The sequence below is a fragment of the Ambystoma mexicanum genome, chromosome 1p (assembly GCF_040938575.1).
Source record: "Ambystoma mexicanum isolate Mex_15411 chromosome 1p, UKY_AmexF1_1, whole genome shotgun sequence".
Taxonomy (NCBI): Eukaryota; Metazoa; Chordata; class Amphibia; order Caudata; family Ambystomatidae; genus Ambystoma; species Ambystoma mexicanum.
The window spans coordinates 406,873,698-406,887,427 of NC_090921.1; positions in this window are offsets into that span (position 1 = coordinate 406,873,698).

A 13,730-nucleotide genomic window follows, 5' to 3' on the forward strand; every position below is an offset into this window, starting at 1 on the left:
TCTAATAAAAATGTGCAATTTAGAAAGTGCGGAGGGATCTTTTAGAACACGTTGGTTCTGTTCTTGGAAGCAATCTGTACACAGGGGAAGAGCCACATTCCAAGCTTTGCTATCTATGAGGTACTATTCATGTCCTGGGAGCCGACACGTTCTAAGGGGTTTTGCGAAGGGGGGCCGTAAGAGAAGTATAATTCAAGCCTTTAACTGTATTATTCTAACATATTCTACCATCGTACGAGACTGGCTGGCAGCTGTGAAGTGATTAAATACCTTGAAGCTTCCTCCCAAGGCTACAGAGAGGGAGCGTGGGCATTCCTTTCTGGGCTACTCATGAGGAGTTCAGCAAACTCTTCAGTCCCCCGACCTTCTCCTTTCATATTCAGACAACAATGTTAACATTTGAGCAGAGTAAGCAGAATCCGCAAGAATTGCAAGCTGCAAAGCAGTTTTTAGACAAAAAGCAACAAGCAATGGTTAACAAGCAAAATGGCGATTCTGCTACGTTAAAAAAAGGCCGCTTATTGGTCAAGCATAACAGTATATATTTCTATAATTCGGTGCATAAGACGGTTGGCCCACGGCCATCAAGTTACGTCTGTCATTCAAATGAAGGGTATTCATTTTTCCAGATTGACAAACCCTCCTTTTGGCCATGTGCCAAACGTCTTATTTATTCATTGTATCCTCCTCTTCTGAGGAGGAGTCTGGGGTATCTGCATCTGAATCATCTCCATCATTAATGTCTATCGCCATGAATTGTTTTACTATTTTTATTTCCTCAGTGTCTCTGTTATTCCGGCCATGCGTTTGTTTTCCTCTCAACACCATGTGCATACATCCATTAGTACATCCATCAGTTATTTCAGTGCATATTATTGGTAAGCATTGTATGCAACAACAGCATGTTATGAATATCCCAAGTACCATCATTAGTATTGAAATTAACTTCCATCCCCAAGACCGCAATAATCCCCATAACCAGGATTCTGTCCACCAACCCCCTGCTTCAGTAGAGAGTGTGGAACTTATGACATGTAATTTCCGGATTGCTTTAAATATCGTAGGGGAGTAATCATCGATATACACACAGCATGCAGTTTGTACGAGCTTGCAAACTCCCCCACGATCAACTAATATTATATCGAGAGCCATCCTGTTTTGAAGTGCCATCAGTCTTATTCCTTTTTCTTCTAACGTCATATTCAATAAAATATCCGTTGTGGAATCTATTGTTTTTTGTAATATTTCAGACAGTTTTCTTGTATTGTAAGAGTTTTCTATTTGGGACAAGAACGGTATAAATGATTTGGCTATATCCATTGCTATCATTCCATCCTCACTACTCCTTTGAGTTCTTCCTTTTGTTCGTCTGGCTACTTCTGCTGTCTCCAAGAGGAACACTCCTGGAAGCAGTAGACCGAGGTAGCATGTACCTCCCCAGTTCCTAGGTAACCATGGAAATGCTTTTTCTCCACATATAAAATAAACAGGGTCTCCCACGTACACGGGTTCTATTTCATGTTTTAAAACCACTGTGTTCAGGCAGTTACTAAACGTTCCTACTTTATAGGAACCCTTTTTCTGTAGACATAGGGGAGCAGTTTTGGGGCTGTGATCCACTGCATAGGCTGCGGGCACAGCATCTTTGTTCCATTCATCCCTCATCCGAAATGTCATTACTGATGCTCTTTCTGCTGGCGGGGTTGGTCTATTCTGCCTATGTAATCTATCTAGTCTTGTTATTGTTCGTGTATTCTTTCTCACGGGTTCTAGTGCAAATACGCGAGCTTTTTGGAATATGGAACAACCCACAAGTCTCATGATTACTTCCTCAAATTCATTCATATTGGTCTCATCTAGCTGACCCGTATTACTCTTGTTCCATTTCCCAAAGAACATTGCACTTAGCATTACTTCACAGGAATAAATCAATGGCAATGGTTGTGCATACCATCCTATCCCTTTCCCGCCGTGCTGTGGTAAATGGGCGCAAACCCAGCAATCTTTTTTCTTTAACACTGCATGGGTCATGTTCATGATGAGCAACAATGTATTGTTGTCGTAACCTTCTCTATGTCTTTCTTCCATTGGGGACAAAGTACCAGTGATTACATGAACCGGGCTTTCGGTAGCTGTTTTTGGCAAAAGTGTTTCTAATGGGTGTACGTACTCCAGGAACCATAATGTAATAGCTGTTATTGTTGGTACTATCATACTTAAGAAACATAGGACCAATGTCCAAATTAGTACCTTATTCTTCTCATCATGCTTTTTCCCTAAATTTACAGTCTCTAAATCTATTATCTTTTCAGCATGGGTGCAGGAGGAGGCTGAAACCGGTCTTGACTTGTTCTTCATCGTCCTTCTTCTTGCTGGTGAAATTCGTCGTGAATGTCTCTCGTTCTTGATGCCAGAAAAGTTCAACGAAAAATGTCACAGTTCAATTCTCCCAGCCTTTTCACAGACTGGATCATTTATCCACTCCCGAGCAAAATTAGTTGTTTTTTTCTCCCACTGCTCAGACGATTTCTGAACAGTTCTTTATTGATAGAGTACCATGTGCATCCAGCTTGTCCCGCTCTGGCTTAGGACACAGGTATTCTATAAGCGCACCAAGGAGCCATGAGTTTTGAATTGTCCGACTTGCACAATTCTCACACTTCTCTCCTCTACGCCCCTGGTACCTACTCCATCCGTGAGTAGAACCAAAGGCCAAAAAGAAAAGCACCAAAGATCTGTGGATCACTTTGCCTGTCGAGGCCGCAGATTATATCGATTCACTCCTGCTATTGTATGATCCGTGAATAGTGCCCTTGCATTTCCAGTGTCAGGCTCAGTGTCAGCCTGTGGCACAATGATGGGCAGCGATGGGCATCGTGGCAATGATGTAGTTTCTTTCTCTGGCTTTTGTGCATTCGCGAGAACTGGTGGGCGCCAAAGGGGTACACACGTTGTTTCTGCTCGTGTTTGCAATGCAGGGTTTGTGTCGCTCGGCAGTGATGTTGTTTCCGCTGAGCAACGTTGGGGCACTTTTCGCCCTTCCCCCTTACTGGCAGCCTCCTCGAACTCTGTTTCGAGTTTCACTTCTCGTTTGCGCTTTGTTTCAACTTTCACTTTTCGCTCAGGCTGATGCTGTGGCACTGGACTGGCAATAGTTTCTTTCGTTTCCGAGACCGTTGTCTTTTTCTCATCGTCTGGATCAGGCAAAGTTTTCAGTGACGCTGGGAACCTTTTGGCATGGGTAGCATGGATCCATGCCTTACGTCCGTCCACTCGGATGGCCGTCTGTGTTGCCAAAAGTACTTGATAGGGGCCACGCCACCTGGGTGCTAGAGTTGTCTTCCGTTCAAAGTTCTTGATTAGCACCCATCTCCCAGGCTCCAGTGAGTGTCCTGGTCCTGTATATCGCATCGGCAACGCCTCCTGCACCTGCTGATGAATGAAACACAACTTTTGTATTAAAAGTTCACAGTAAGTGCTTAACATAGGATGCTTGACCTCACATAATTTTCTAGGCTGCGGTGCGCACCATACATTTGCTGGTCTCCCCATTATAATCTCATAAGGGGAGAGCCCAGTCTTAGCCTGCACAGACGTGCGCATGCACAACAGCGCCTGGGGTAATGCATCCACCCAACTCAACTTGCTCCCAGCGTAAATTTTCGCTTTCTTTGACTTCAGGATTCCGTTGTGTCTCTCCACAAGCCCGGCAGAACTGGGATGCCTGGAATTGTGGAATCGCTTCTCTATTTGCAGACCTGCACAGATCTGTAGCACTACTGCACCCACAAAGTGGGGGCCGTTTTCTGACCACAGGACACGAGGCAACCCAAACCGGGAGAAATACTCCTTCAGCATTACTTTTGCTGTGGACATGGCAGTACAGTCTTTTAAAGGATATGCCTCCACCCACTTGCTGAATGCACATATTACCACTAACACGTACTTGTAGTTCTGGCACTTTTCCATTTCTATGAAATCAAAATGGACCACCTAAAACGGCATAGAGGGTGGGCCGAAACTACCTGCTGGAGTCACGGTTCCCTTTCCTACATTGTGTTGCAGGCATGTGATGCAATTCTGCACTAGTCTTTCTGCATTCTTTTTTATGTGCTCATTCTTCCATACTGTGGATAAATGCTGTACCATTTTATTTGCGCAAATGTGGGTAGGGCTATGCGCCATTATAACCATTGCAGTTACGTAACAATTTGGCAACATCCAGTTCTTTGTTTCCTTGTCCACCCAACATCCTTCCAAATCTAACTCAGCAGAGCCCTTGGCCCACCCCTGAATCTCTTCGGTCGTGGCCTCAGCCTGCATTTCTTTGACTGTGGCAACTCCATTCTCTATCATACAAGGTACTTCCTCAGTTTGTACTGTCATCATTTTATTCCTCAAATCTGTGGCTGTTTGCTTCGCAATCCTGTCTGCAAACGCGTTTCCATCTCCCACTCTGCATGTTACTTTCTTATGCGGCTCGCCCTTTACTATAGCTAAGCGTTTTGGAAACGTGAGCGCAGACAACAATCGCACAATCAAAGGGCCATGCTGAATCCTGGCTCCATGTGATGTCAAGAAACCCCTCTCAGGCCAAAGTCGGCCAAAATTGTGAACCACGCCAAAGGCGTACTGGCTGTCAGTATAAATATTTACGTTCAGATTCTCAGAGAGTTCACAGGCTCGGGTCAGTGCTATTATTTCTGCGGCTTGTGCCGAATTGTAGGGGATCCTTCTGCTCTCTACAACTCTCTTTAGGGTAGTAATTGCATATGCAGCCGTTGATGTGGCATCAGGTAATTTAAAACAAGAGCCATCGCAAAATAACTCCCCATCTTTTTGCGGGATATCGCTCAAATCAATCCTTCCCTTTGTTTCTTCTTCAGTGATCATTAAACAATCATGGGGTGGTGATTCGTTGTCACCAATTTCTGCTATGGGGAGTGGCATTAATTCTGCAGGATTCAATGCGCTACACCTCATAATTTGGATGTGGGGTGCAAACAAGATGAGCTCATATCTTGTCAGTCTAGCTGAGGTGAGGTGTTGCGTCTGCGTCCTATTTAATAGAACGTCTATAGCATGTGGCACCATCAGAATTAAAGTGTGCCCCAATACCATTCCTTCCGTTTGTTTCACTGACGCAGCCGCCGCTGCGATGGATCGCAAACACTGTGGTAGTGCGCGCGCTACAGGGTCCAGCGTGCAAGAAAAATAGCCGCACGGCCTATTTCTTCCACTTTGTTCCTGTGTCAAAACCACCAATGCTCATCCTTCACTCTCACTCACAAATAGTCTGAAGATCTTTTTATAGTTAGGAGTGCCTAAAACTGGCGCAGCACACAATGCAGCTTTCAATTGCTCAAAAGCTTTCTGACATTCCTCATCCCACTGCAAAGGCATCCCTGCATCCTTCTTAGTCAACTTTATCATCGGCTTCACAATCAACGCAAAATTACTGATCCACTGCCGACAATAAGAGGCCATGCCTATTACAGCTCTCACTCCTTTTTGAGTTTTTGGAATAGGCCTACTAGAAATACTTTCTATGCGTACTGGTGTTAATTTTCTCCCTTCTTTCGAAAGTATGTATCCCAAATAAGACCCCTCCTTTTGATTATACTGGAATTTCTTCAAACTTGCCTTATGACCATGGGTCGCTAAATGTGTCAAGAGTAATACAGTACTTTCTTTGCAGATCTCTTTCGTGTCAGCAGCTAATAACAAGTCGTCTATGTACTGCAAGAGTACGCAACCTCAGGTAATTCTAGCATGTCTAGCTGCTCTTTTAGTGCTCTGCTGTAAATGCTCGGGCTTTCTGTATATCCTTGTTGAATGCGTGTGAATGTGAATGATCGAACTCCTAGAGTGAACGCGAACAGATATCTACTGCTTTTATCCACTGGAATGCTAAAGAATGCGTTCTTCAAATCAACTACACTAAAGTATTCTGCCGTGGCCGGCATCATTGTCAGTATTGTTGTGACATCTGAGACCAAAGGGAATTGTGGGTCTACCACTTTGTTTAATGCGCGCAGATCAATTATGAAACAATAGGGTACTTCATTGCCTCCTTTCTTGTAAACTGGAAGAATCGGGCTGTTGCACGTGCTTCCTGCAATTTCCTCAACCACCCCCAATCTCACCAGGTTAGTAACAATGCTTTTCAATCCCTTCTCACCTTCAACAGAAATTTTATACTGGGGAATTCGTGGTAGTGTTACACCTTCTTTCAAAGTTATTTTTGCTGGCTCTATTTTCAAGCATCCTACATCATTATCATGCATTGCTCACAGACAGGTTGGTACTCTACTTAGCTCTTCTGGCAACTCTTTTGACATAAATTCCGTCACCGGTGCATCGTGAGGCCACATCGTGAGGAACACCCCGTCTGCCGTACAATGTATGACTGCCCCCAATTTTCTCAACAAATTTAATCCTAGCAAGTTCTCTCCACAATTCTCTGTCAAAAGAAATGGACACTGCTCCGTCAATGGTCCTATTGTAATTGGGACAGCTTCGGACATGGGGTTAATTACTGATGTGCCTGCGAACCCTACAGAAACATTCTTGTGCCCCGACAGTGGTATCTCCGGAACCAAGTGGTGGTCTATCGAACACTTCTGTGCCCCTGTATCTACAAGGAAACGGTGCTCCTTATTCCCGACTTTCATTTCTACGTAGGGTCCTCTCTGATTCACGGGAATAGACACTGGTTCCGACCCCTGTCGTGGGCTGTCCTATTGCGAAAATAACACATCGTCCGATGTGTAGTCACTGCTACTGCTATAATACGTGTTTGGTTGTGTATCAAAAATATTCCCATTTCCCCCTCGATGTCCTCCACTCTGATCATTTCTCTGTTGGCCCTACCCGCCCTGATTTTGGTTCCAAACACTTTGGTTCAATGTCTGGTTCTGTTGTGCTTGGTTTTGGCCATATGATTGGGTTTGAGTACCTCCATTGGTATATCCCTGCTGCTGCTGCATGTTACTTCTGCTTGGGCCGTTTGACCCCTGATGTCCTCTATGAGGCTTTCTCTGACCAAACCCACCTGTATTCTGTAGGTGGGGGCATTGCGCTCGCCAGTGTCCTTCCTCCTTACAGTACGCACATTGATTTACTCCCAATGACACCCCGTGCATATTATTCAAATTTCCCCGGCCTTGTGCATTACTTCTACCTCTATTGTATCCAATGACCTGCTGCAGCAACACCCCTACTATCGTTTGCATCGCTTCCTTCCTCATCTCCAATGGGTACCCATTACATATCTCACTTACTTCTTTTACTGACGTTCTTTTGTTCGACATCCATCGCATTGTTTCCCTTACTCATACCTGCAATCTTTGTTTATCGCCTATCTGTCCCGGTATCGGCAAATGCTTTGTACCACCTGGAAAAACTCTCGGCCATGATTTTTTCATACTCAACCTTGACGCCTCCTTCCTACTTTTCTTAATAAACTCTCTACTGTACTCAGGTATAGCAAACATTTCAGCATATCTGTCTTACATTTCATTTTTTACTTCAATCAGTTTGTGCACATGTTCTCTTACATCCTCATCTCTTTGCTCACTGCGTGCTAACTTATTCAAATCTAACAACCGCTGTGGCGGTAAATTCCCAAGTATCTTTTTCCACTCTCCCACCAGAATCTCCCCCATGCATTCCAACACTACCTGTCTCTCATCTCCTCTTCGGTACCCATACAATGAGGCCAATGCTGCCCTCTCATCATTTCCTTCTATGTACATTTCTGCCTCTTGCCGTAATTCAATCTTTCTCACTTTGCTGATCGCGCTTTGAGTTACCCGTCCAAATCCTGTTCCTTCAGCCCCGCCTCTCGCCTCCCCAGTCTCAATCTCCACTTCGGGAGGGGCGGATGGTGCTGAAGCTGTCTCTAGAGCGGGAGGTGCGGATAGGACAAGTGACACAGGTGGCAACTGTGAAGGGCCTTGCTGGGAAATTGTGTGTCCGCGGTCTGCGCTTGTGGGAGTGCTCGTGCTGTGGGCGGGGCTTGGGTTAACGCTTGCGTGAAGGGAAGTGCTCGGGCTGTGGGAGGGGGTATGAGAGCTATTGGTTGGGCCCACGCAGTCATTGCTGGCGTGTTTGGTTTCGATTCTGGTTTTGGGCCTCGACCCGTGTTAGTTAACAAATGTTCCATTAATTCATCTGCTATGTGTAGTTCCCGCTGTGGGTATATTCTGTCTATGTTCATCTGGTCCCGTCTCCTTTCCCGTCTTAGACTCTCAGTCCACTCCTCCTCTTCCTTCTCTTCTGCTATCTCAAGCTTCGTTTTATGCCTACGCGCATGCTTCTCTCTACTCCTTAATCGGAGCATCGCTTCCCTCCTCCAATCTTTGACGGTCTCAAAAGCTGCAGGTCGCGCTTTCTTTCTAATCAGCACCCTCTCTAGGTTATCTATCCTCCCCATCTCAAAACTACCATTAATCGGCCACTGATGGTCGGGTTGCTTTCTAGTTTGCCTATGCCAAATTTCACAGAATATTATCGCACTCACACCATATTTCGCATACATATCATAAGCCGGCGTTCCCCCAGGCGGTGCACTTTGGCCATATTCCAAGGACTGTCTACCGCAGCTGAAAAGCCCCGCTAAAGTGGACAGTACTCCAGGCATGTTTCTTTAACCTTCCCCTTTGGTTAGCCAACTTTACCTGGACGTTTGAGTTTGCAAAATCAACACTCTACCAAAAATGAGGGTTCTCTTTCAATCGGGGAATGACTCACCTGATAAAACAAGTCGCCTGTTCTAACGCACCCTCTCCCCACGTCGTGTCTGCACTTCTCTGGCTTCTGCCTCGTCTCGGGACCCTTGCCTCCTTTGCCCTCTGGCCCAGTAAGTCGGTCAGGGATCAGATGTGTGCAGATCTGCGGAAGGAATCTCTCCTCTCTTCTACAGGGCGCCCCGTACACTTCTTGATCCCGGCTCGACCGTCCCGTCCTCGCCGTTCTTCCGCCTTTACTCCGTTACAACGTATACGATGGGACAAGTGGGGGAGGGTCCCTTTTCAGGCGCCATCTTGAAAGGGGCCCCTAGGGGTCCCTCGTGCTATGGAAACAAGGCAATGACCATACACGAAAAGATGCGCCAGACACGAGGTTTCAAATTCCCAATGCTAGGGTTTATTGCAAGCAAAAGATAGTATCAATTGGCCAATTCTGATCTCACGCCCCGCGACATGAGTTTCCTAGACCTCAAGGGATGCAAGAGAGCGAATTACGTACATCAATTACATATATACAAAATGCATATCATACAATCAGCAAAGTCATGTTCAACACCCCTCTTTATTAAGTTCCTTTGAACTCGGGATGACGATGGACATATCCGACGAGTATGACAATCATAATGCTTTTGATGTCTATTCTAGTAACAATGTGCAATTTAGAAAGTGCGGAGGGATCTTTTAGAACACGGTGGTTCTGTTCTTGGAAGCAATCTGTACACGGGGGAAGAGCCACATTCCAAGCTTTGCTATCTATGAGGTACTATTCGTGTCCTGGGAGCCGACACGTTCTAAGGAGTTTTGCGAAGGGGGGCCGTAAGAGAAGCTTAATTCAAGCCTTTAATTGTATTATTCTATCATATTCTACCATCGTACGAGACTGGCTGGCAGCTGTGAAGTGATTAAATGCCCTGCAGCTTCCTCCCCAGGCTACAGAGAGGGAGCGTGGGCATTCCTTTCTGGGCTACTCATGAGGAGTTCAGCAAACTCTTCAGTCCCCCGACCTTGTCCTTTCAAATTCAGACAACAATGTTAACAGTTGAGCAGAGTAAGCAGAATCCGCAAGAATTGCAAGCTGCAAAGCAGTTTTTAGACAGAAAGCAATGAGCAATGGTTAACAAGCAAAATGGCGATTCTGCTACGTTTAAAATGGCCGCTTGTTGGTCAAGCATAACAGTCTAAATTTCTATAATTCGGTGCATAAAACGGTTGGCCCACAGCCATCAAGTTACGTCTGTCATTCAAATGAAGGGTATTCATTTTTCCAGATTGACAATGTGTGTCAGAAATATTGTGCTATCACTGACTGACGCACATAACGTCCCTCCTGTGCATCGGCACCGTGATGATGTGCAGCCACATCTTCTTCGTCTCCTTCATCATCACCAGGTGGTAGCAGTTCAATGTCAGGGAGCAGGGGCACGTTCCGTCGGATACACATATTGTGCAGCATTACACATGCCATGATGATCTTGGCCACCTTCTCATGCCTGTAGAGGAGTGCCCCACCCGACCGGCTGAGGCAGCAGAATCGTGCCTTCAACAGGCCAAAGGTCTGCTCAATGACCATATGGGTACGGGTGTGGGAATGATTGAAGTCTTCCTTGTGCCTGTTCTGTGGGTTACAGGCAGGGGTGAGGAGCCACGGCTTCAAAGGATAGCCACTGTCACCTGCATGGGAGGCAAAAAAAAGTACATGTCAGTCGAATCATGATGGACAGCTAAACTAGTCACACATGCCTGCAGGTTATCGTTGGTCTCATGCACATGTCCCTGGTTGTATGCACGCTATTTTCAGACCCTCATTGTGTCCTGTGCCATGGTCTAATGGTGTGGGTTGCATCTTCAAGATGATTCACGGTGTGCACTGCCGTCTTGTTGCACATGCATCGTGTACGCATACAGCTGTGTTCGTGTCTAATTTGTGATGTGTTGTCTTCTGTAGGAATTGCTGACTTGGAGCGTTGGCAGTAGTCTCTGAAATGTTAGGCATACAGCGCTGATTTTTCCCATGGTGACATGCTGCATTCCTGTGGTTGTGGCGGCCCTGTGACAGACAATGGATTCCCTTGGTGGTTTGGTTCAATGCACTCCCATGGATGCTTGTCCTGTGTGGTGATTTGCTGGAGACAGCAACTTAGTGCATATTCACTGCATGTTGCTGGATGGTGTTACGGAAGGTGAGGTCCGCTGATGAGTGGTGCACGTTTAGTGGGATGTGGGGGGGGTTTACTGTTTGTCATGTTGTGATAGGTGTCGACCTTACTACTGTCCTATGGGATTTGGATTCCATGTTCTTTTTGGGATGCTTTGGGGCACAGTGTTTAGTGATGTGCACATCATGCTCTGACATCAACATTGACATGATGGTGGTGTGTGCATCTCTCCCCCCGAATCAGTGCCATATGCCTGTCATGCAATTTACCAAGCAGCCAGGCACGTCATGCAGCATGTCGCTCCATGAAGCGTGGTAGCGTGGAGTTTTGCAGGACCATAGAGTCATGAGTTGATCCGGGATATCGGGCACAACAATGTGTTATGATCTTGCTGGGGTCACATACCATCTGCACATTGATGGAGTGGAATTGCCTGCGGTTGCGGTACACCACCTCCATGGCATGCGGGACCACCAACTCCACGTGGGTGCAGTCGGGAGCACCTATACAATTTGGCATGCCTGCCAGTGCATGGAAGCCAACTTTGGTGTCAAGAATCTCCTGGGGAGTACGTGGTAGGGATATGTAGTCCCCTGTGTGCTTGAGGAGGGCATCCAGCACTTGGTTCAGAATGCGAGAAAATAAGGGTTGTGATATGTCATGCATGTGCCCCACTGCGTGCTGGTAGGTGCCTGTGGCAAGACTTGCAGCACCGACACTACCTTCAGTAGAGGGTGGGGGGGAGGCGGTGCATATTTCAATGAGGCTGACAATGTCGTTGTGTATAATGTCCACGAAGGTGGTGATGGTATCCCGGTCCAGACGGTATAGGGTGTGGATCTGCTCCAGGGTTAGGTTGAAAGGAGTGGCTCTGATGCGAGGGATTGGGGGCTGCCTGCGTGGTGCCGCTGGCTGCACTGGTGGGGCATGCTGGGCCTGTCTCACCCTCCTTCTCCTGCGTCTCCTCTGTGGTGTCTGCTGTTGCTGTTGTTGTTGTTGCTGGTGTTGCAATGCAAGCATGTCCTCCAGCTCCAGTATTGCTACTACTATTGGAATCATCTTGGTGTGGAAAGGGGTGTGGTGTGTGGGTGTGCTCCTTTTGCACTGGCCCGGACTCCATTGCCTCCACCTGAGCTGATTGTGTGCATCTGTGGCAGTTGGGAACACTGCACATAGCATTTTACAGTTTGTTCGAGACCGGTATTCTCTATTAGCGCCTTCATGATGTCGGTATTTGCTTGTCCTCCTGACTTATGATTTCCTCCCATTAACGGCATGCTGGTATTGCCGGTATGATGGGCGGCATGCCCGCGTCGATGCTGTTATTAGAGGCACAATTATTAACGTAATCCTTTACCGGCATCGTTTTTCCCTTACCTCCAACCTCGGAATGACCACCAATGTCTTTTTCCACACAAACATGGCTACCCAATATTGCTGCTCACACCACTCTCCGAGTTACCCGTAACACGTGATCTGTCACATGACGATAGAACGCGTTGCTGTGCTTTGATTTACTTGCTCCATTCCGGCTCTGAATCTAACTACTGGATCGCTGGCCGCACAGCACGCAGACATTGGGACGTCTCCCCGGCCTTGGGAACACAATAGGTGAGCTAATACGTTCCCCTTGGCCACGTTTTTTATGTGATCTCGCCAATTCACAACTAGTCATTGTGCTAACGTAATGACAGATTGCACATCTGAATTTGAATCATGACAGAACGTACGGTTCTCTGTGTATGTAATATCACAACGCCTAGTAACACGCGATGGGGTCTAGCTAATGAATGTCCAGGTCTCTTGATGTGTTTGAAGGCCCAAACTCGCTCTCAGTGGACCCTCTGCACAATTTCTAGCTAGGATTTTTAAATGATTTTAACTTTTGTGTTGTGCCTGCAGGCACTACAATTCCTATTGCCCCTTCCTTAAGACCTAGAAATATAGTTTTCAGTTCTCCTAGGTTCCCAGGAATACATTGTTGAAAAAACTACAATTGGAAGAAAATGCCAATGCTTGTGATCATTTAGGAGCGCTACATGGCGAGAATCCACCTTTAAGGGTAAGAGCGATGTGTAAGACACCATCGATGGGACTCCATCGAATTTGTTTCTGGAGCCCCCAGATATAATATTCCATCATTTCTCTAACAGGGATACTTCTGTCTCTTCCTTTTTACCCCCTGCCCCCTTCTCTCAATTGTACAGGTGGGGCCTCCTATTAACAGTCAAGACACAATAAAAAATTAAGAAATAAGACTGCACACTAATCAGTGGTCTTCTACAACAGCCCTGATGAAAGTGGGGTAAGAACATTTCACCACTGAAACCGGTAGGCTAATGCTCTGTACCCTGGCATACACATACGCCAGGGGGGGCCCTAAATCACATTTAAGGGGGAGGCGGAGATGATAAGGGCGGTGGCGATCAAGACACTTGGACTATGATGTAATTAACTTATAAGACCTATGACTATTAACAAAATACAGGAGCAACAGGCGCTGCACAAGGAAGAGCAGTGCAAGAATCACTCTTACCCCCAATAAGATAGTTAGTAGAGATACTGATCATGCAGTATCCACCTGCCACACCCCTCATACTGGTAATGGGCCGGGAAAGGGGAGAGAAGCAGAGATGCCTGAAATTCAGTCATGGAGCTTGACAATTGTTGGGGTTTTTTAAAGGGGGACGGAAGGGGGGAGTTGGAGTAGTTAATGGGGGGGGCCTACAGACAAGCACCACGGTAAAATAGGGAAGGAACAGGAACGTGGTGGGGAGGGCTAGACCCTGGATAAGATGGGAGAACTAAAGATAATAGCTTG